Genomic DNA, 7,226 nt, shown 5'->3' on the forward strand with positions numbered 1-7,226 from the left:
GCAGGGTCCCAACTGGATGTACAATATCCATCTATTTTTCAAGAGATGATCCCATATTTTTGCTGCTGCAATATCGCTGTAGTGGAAGCCGCTTAAAAGTCGATGGCTCCTGACTTGCTCCACTGGGATGCTGCTCGTTGAAGTGTTCATGTTGGGTTGCTACAGTTCATGTAAAAAGGGCTCAAAAGCTGAGGCCCACTGCAGTGGTCCAATCGAGAGCCTGGCACGTAGACAGTGGGACAGATGGCCATGAGGGTCCATATGGGGTGGAGAGTGTGTCCAAGCACTCTATTGGCATTGTGTGTCCACATGAACACATGCGTGTGCTTTCCTGTGTGTGCATGTGTGAAACTACATGATTTAATGTACCATGTGTGCATTCATGTGTGTGTGTGTGTCCATGTGTGAAAGGAATGAACTACATTTTGGACAATCCACTGGCCCTCACACACCATCACGGGTCAAACTGACCCTCAGCGTGGACGGCTCGTCTGCAGGAGTTTGGCCAAGAACACGACATTACTAACGTCAGTCGGCCAGCAGCAGCACTCGACCCCAAGCGGTCCACCAACACGGCACAGCAGCATACACAAAGGCCTAAGCACCAATACGATAGGCAGATAGTGACTCAGTAGGACCGGTGTAGGCTCCTGTTAAAAAATACAAAAAGAAGTGAAGAACAAAAGCAAAGCAACACTTAGTTTCCGAGACATTTCAAGCTGGAGGTTTGTCGTGTATAAATGGAAACTAAAGCGTCAAGTAGTATTTGTGAAGCAACTTCCCTCTGATGCTTTTAAAAAAAACATGAAAACTGTCTGCTTCAGGTCCAAGCGTCAACTTGATGAGCGTCAACCACAATTTCATTTATGTGCGCATTCCTTTGGTGTATGCGTCCACGTATTTTCTCTACCGTCTTGCTGTATGTAATCCTAGGATCAGAGCCAGAAGGAGGAATGTGGACTTTATTGGAATTAGGTCTGGTACGTGACAAACGAGCATGGACAGTCGGGGCTCCCAGACGCTCATGGTAATGTCTGATGCAGTCATTTAGGATAAACAGAAGCCCGGGGACAAATAAGCTTCGTCCTTTTCCTGAAAGGAGCTTTGAAATGAGTGCATAATGAAATGTATAATTTATTTATTCTGAGATGCTGGCAGGCCCAATGAAATAAACATGAGAGAGAGAGACAGAGAGAGAGAGAGAGGGAGAGAGGGAGGAGGAATGTGTGATGTAGGAGAGAAAATAAAAACAAATGATGGAGGAAATGAACAAAAGACAGAAAAGATGAATAGTCCCTCCATAACATACACATTAGGATTTCGGCTTCAGTGTTGTTCGAATGGTGTGTGTGTGTGTGTGTGTGTGTGTGTGTGTGTGTGTGTGTGTGTGTGTGTGTGTGTGTGTGTGTGTGTGTGTGTGTGTGTGTGTGTGTGTGTGTGTGTGTGTGTGTGTGTGTGTGTGTGTGTGTGTGTCCGGCCCATTCTCGTGAACGCGGTATCTCAGGAATTTGCAGCATCTTTGCTGATTTTCGTTTTGGCTTCCTGCGTCCCGTTTCTTTTCGTTTGCAGCTCGTTTCCGTTGTTTTGGAATAGCGTACGTGTTTATGAATCTAGCTTGTTTCTGAAGCTTCTTCTGATCGAAATGTATTGAACCGCTGTAATGCATTTGCCCTTGTTGGCCACCGTAGGAAGGTGAGGGCTGCTCACAACAAATACGGACCCGCGTTAGCATTTCATTTAATCACAACATGATAAAAAATAAGTTAGTGAGCAGCATGTTTTTCATACATGAATGTGTTCATCATCATTTTGCCAGCTTGACGGTGCCCATCTCTCAGTTAAGAGTCACTGCACAGCTCTAAAGGTCCGGAGATATCTGTACTGACTTGCACACACGCTATACTTTCCAATTGTGTCCTGTGTGTTTGGTCTCCACTGCACAGCATATCAGTGACCAAATGCAACATCAGATTTGAGATGACTGCCAGCTGCCCATTTATTCTCCGGGTCCAGGAGAACCAGTATGCCGTGCCATAGATTTCAGCTTATTCGGGCAGATAATCCTCCGTTAACATCTGTTGTTCGCAGTTAACAACTTTTAAGTATCGATTTACAGATTTTCAAAACTTTTATGGATGCTAATGCCGTGTACACGTCATATCGGAGTGATTGCAAAACAATGTCGAAACGATGTTGCAAACAACATTCACCTCAACATCCAACTTGTAATTATGACTGGGAAGCTCCCATTTTTCTTTGTGCATCAGCACGACCAAAAATATTGTCTTTGGGTAAATAACGTAATAAAGCCTGTCTGCTGCAGGTATTGCAGGCTGTTTTCAGACATCGTTAACTTAGGCAGGGGTTGCCAATTTAGCAGGTGATTTCTCTGCAGAGGTGGGAGCAACTGTACGCGGAAAGTAAAACGCACAAACAATCAGAGGGAGAGAGATCCAGGTGTGACCTCGTTTATTCTAATCAACATGGTTATGACTTTTTTATGGGTACAAAAAACAACCACGATGGGCAGTATTCCAATTAAAATGTATTTATGATAACTATAACGTAATAGGAAATAGGAAAACAAACTTTAGGACTTTAAAGTGAAGTAAGTACCTTCATTAAATACAGCAGCACATAATCCATGTGGCCGATGCTGAGGGAAAGTGGGTTCCGATTTTTATCAGTGTTGGTATCTATGAATATTATTTATTCTGCATAGTAGCTGCTACAGTTTGAGTTTAATAGAAAATCACATGACACTGCATGTTTTTACTCTGTGAATTTCAATGTGTTGCACTTTTAATGGTCTCTTTCAGGGAAATGCTACCTCAGACAATTGAATATGTATTTAAATACACAATACAATACACAGTGATTCAGCGCTTCTTCGATTTAGCTGTAATTAGGATTTTATATTTTTACTTTTCCAGTAAAGTGTGACTAAAATGGATAATTTCTTCAGGTTTTATGTGAACGAGTCAGAGTTTCTGGGGGAAATCATCTCTTCCGGTGGATAACTTTATGCCGTGTCCCTCTGGAGGATTGATTTTTCACTAAAATGCTGACTGTGTATCGTTGAGATCCAAACTTTTTACCCTGCATGTAACTAAAATGGCATCTTCTCAACCAGAACTACTGACTTTATGCATGTGTAACAATCGAGTAAACGATCATTCAACCAACATTTCTAAATCATTTTGGAGCGAAACTGTTGTCCTGAAGGTGTCCTGTTTTTTGTCTGTTTGTTTTCTGGCCACCAATGTTGACAATAATCGATTTTTGAATTCATCTGCCAGGTTTGTGTTGTCTATGACACATCACGGTGGGGTTGTAGAGTGGATGTGTGGCAGATGAATACACCTTGCCACATAGCACTGCCCCCAGGTCATGCATTTTCTTCATGCAGTACAGAGTTCTGGGAGGTGGTATTTTCAGATGTGCTCAGAATTGCCCAAAGAGATGTTCTCTCAGCTCGCAAAAATGTTCTTTTAGTGGGGCCGCTTTAAAATCGCTGCTCCGCATCTCTTTATAGCCATGTGATTTATGGCTGCACCTCAGAGAAAAGAAGGCTGTGAAAAAAGCCTTTGCGGGTAAATACATCACGCTAAATATAAAATATATTGTTGTATCTGCTTTGACAGTTAAATGGTACGTGGGAATAATTGCTATGTTTTTGCTTTTGGCTCATTGCCACCATCAGCATTGAATGCATGTACCTTCCAAAGACTACAGCGGCCGCATGTTACTTCATAGTTCTGCACTGGCCACAGAACACAGCTGCTGAGGGCACTGAATTCTCAACGCAAAAGTGTTTAAAAAAAAATCGTTATTGAACTTTTTTTATTAATTTTTGCAGTGGATGCAATCCAATTCATGCACATTGGGTCCAAAGAGTCTTTATTTTAGTTGTATAGTGGAACAATGGGCACGCAGGTTTTAACTAATGCATGTCATTCCTTTTGTTCTATGAAAAACATGCCTTTCATCGAATGATACAGGGCTTATTTCTAGTTCATTCTAAATAAATATTGTTCAATTTGAAGTTAGCTGAGATCAAATATGTACAGAAGGCAATTCGGAAAAACTCTTCATTCATATTTTATGTTGCGCTGACTGACTGATGTGGCGGCGGCTCGTTAATTCGATGTGTGCTCACAGTGATTCTTGTGATACCGCCTCGCTATGTAAAGCCATCAAAATGGAAGCTTCTTGGTGTGAGCAGAAGAATGGAGCAGGCTGAGGCGTTCGAGGGAGAGAGCGAGAGGAGAGATCACACAACCTTTTTCCAAAAATGGCACCAGAGTGCATCGCCGGTTTTGCTGTTCTGGAAGCGCTTATCAAAAGGTGTTGAAAGTTTGCCTCCAGCTCGCTGCAAGAATCCTCCTCCCCTCTCCATTTCACATTCACCACATAACCAGAAAGAGGAGTGAGTGAGTGTCTGCCAAATAATATTACTGTTTCAACCCTTTGTGTTTGTGAAAATTTGAAGAAACACTCTGAAAAGTAATTTGGGCTATAGCCCCACTAGGAATTATAATAACACCACTGAACTGCAAAAGAGACCTTAAATGCACTGGAATAGTTCATGTTGTTCATGTCACACAAGATGCTTTAAGTTTTCATGCATTCGCTTAACTTCACACAATAAAACGACCTCGTCAAGAGCACCCAAGGAGCTGTGAGAAAGTGAAGGAAGGCATGGACAATGGGAGAGTTGGAACAGCGTGTTGGATGCACTGATTTTATTGTGCCAGGAGAGGATTCACCAGGACCGCTATATTGACTTTGGCCTCATAGAAGCAATGCACAGATTGCAGAATTGATTTCATTGGATTTGCTAATTAAAGTTTGAAACCCTGCAAAAGAAAAAAGTCAGATTCCTAAAGACCCTGAGATGGGAAATGTGAAAAAGCAGACATCTTGTGAATGATTTGAACATTCCCTCACTATAAAACACAATAATATGGACCACAGGTTGCGAGCAATATGAAGAAAAAAACAGCAGAGTGCAAGGAACAAATAGCAGGAAGTGATAATAATTCAATTATACTTTTTTCAATTTACTTGGATAAAACTGTCATTGCTGCAGAGGAGGCAACACTTATTGTATACATCCAGCACACTGAGAAAACCAATTTGAAAGACGACATTATTATGCAAATATCATACAACCACAGCAGGAGAAGATATGTGCTGTGCAGTCGATACATGCCCAAAAGCATATCCTTCCCTGTGATCATTGAGTTGGACTCTGTACAGCTGGAGGTGCCTCCACGATGAAGAGACAAAAGGGCTTCAAAGGCTGATTGAAGTCGACTCCCCGCTGCTGAGCAAACATCCATCTGAGGGTGCAGGAAATCAAAAATCCAAGCTCAAACTGGGCGGTTTCTGATCAGAAACTGTTGGAGAGAAGTTTCTCATGAAGACATGATACCTGCCAGACGGTCAGCTTCAGAGACGAACAAGAGCACAGAACTATAGTAGTTCCCTTTACAAATAAAAGGTCAAGCAATCACATGGACGTGCCTCAGAAGAGACAGTTTGTCGATAAACACATCACCATAGAGACGTCAGTGATGGGACATTTACACACAAAAGAATATGCATACAAATTGGATTTTAATTATCAGAACAACCACAACCTTCCTCCTTTAGGCCCCAATATACCTGTCGCAGACTGCTTCCAGCATTAGTCATAAAAAATATGACTAATTTTTAACAGCAAATGTGCTTTGCAGGAAACCTGCTCAGATTATATTTATTATCACCATGACAAGTACATGTTTATATTCGACTTATCTCTCAATCGTTTATAGCCAGCGTAACATATTGTTCCCGCTCTTTTCTTACATTCACTGTCAACAAATTGTATTGCTGTCACAGGCCCTCAGAATCCCCACGTATGGCACCTCCGAAGACTTCTGTGCAGCCACCAATTGAGTTCCCTCTACAATAAAATGTATTTGCCGAGTCAAATCAGGGAAACAAATCAGTGGTTTACGAACACATTTTGTGGGAGACATGATTGCCATGAACAGCCTCAATTTCCCTATTTCTGTCCACTCTGCTGTATTTTGCGATTAACACAGTCATACTGGAAGTAAAATGAAATACCGATACAAAATTCTCATATAAAGGTTATAAGTTTGATCCCCTCCCCCTCCTTTGGATAAAGGTTGGTAACCGCTGCCATAATTCAATGGATATTCCTCTAATACTCCATCTCCAACATGCCAGTAAAACCATTCACCCCCATAGGTCTTACCATTCTCTCCTCCTGCTTACCCCCTACACATATGCTAATTATGAATATACCTTACATATTAACAAATGTCACTTCAGCTCACGAACATACATTCCTTCTCTCCCTCTATAATTACATTCCTCCATCTTTCTCACTTTTTCTCATTGGCTTTGCATCTCTTATCCGTTGATGGAGTGAGGGCCAGAGAGAACTGGCTTCTTTTGCAAGAGAACAATGGGAATTGGAAACATTTCAGCAGTACATCATTTATCGAGGGCTGGCTAATGCTCCTCTAGGACCCCTCTGTTTTTCCTGCTCTGGCTTTTAATTTCAAAGCATCTTCCCACCATATTGAGCCAGTTAAAATCCACATAGTAGCTGTCTGAAATGATCCCAAGTCAACACATTTGTATACGTTTTGTGTTGCATCTTTTGTGCGTGAAGAGATAGAGGAAAGGTATGGACCGATGAGGCAAACCGGAGAGAGCATTTGTTGTGAAGAGATGTGAGAAATGTTGCAGGAATCCATTCTTAGATTTTCTCCCACATTAACTATTCCATCAGAAGCTGATCTAGTTGTCATACTGCTGGGAACAGCCAGACTAACACTTGATCTGTAACACGGTGTAGGGTTTACAGGCCCACTGTGGACAGCTCTTAGTAGATACAAGGAGCCATATGGCAAATTAAACCTATAATTATGAAGGTGTACCTTATTTCTCTGTAAAGATTCCAGTGTTTGCTTTACTAGATAGAAGACTCGTATTGTATTGACAAAAAGAATATTTCATTTTATAGTTGTACAGGCAGTGTGGCTTGTTTTTCTGTTTTGTACTTGCTGTCTCTCTCGCTTGTTCTCCCTCTTATTTTCCTTGGTGGAAAAAAGCCTTCGACGGGCAATTACATTGCAACCGCTACAGCTTCTTTTTTCCTTTTTTTGCTGCACTATGAAAGTGGCTTGGGATTTGGCGGCGTGGGG

This window comes from Melanostigma gelatinosum (genome assembly GCF_949748355.1).
Source record: "Melanostigma gelatinosum genome assembly, chromosome: 18".
Taxonomy (NCBI): domain Eukaryota; kingdom Metazoa; phylum Chordata; class Actinopteri; order Perciformes; family Zoarcidae; genus Melanostigma; species Melanostigma gelatinosum.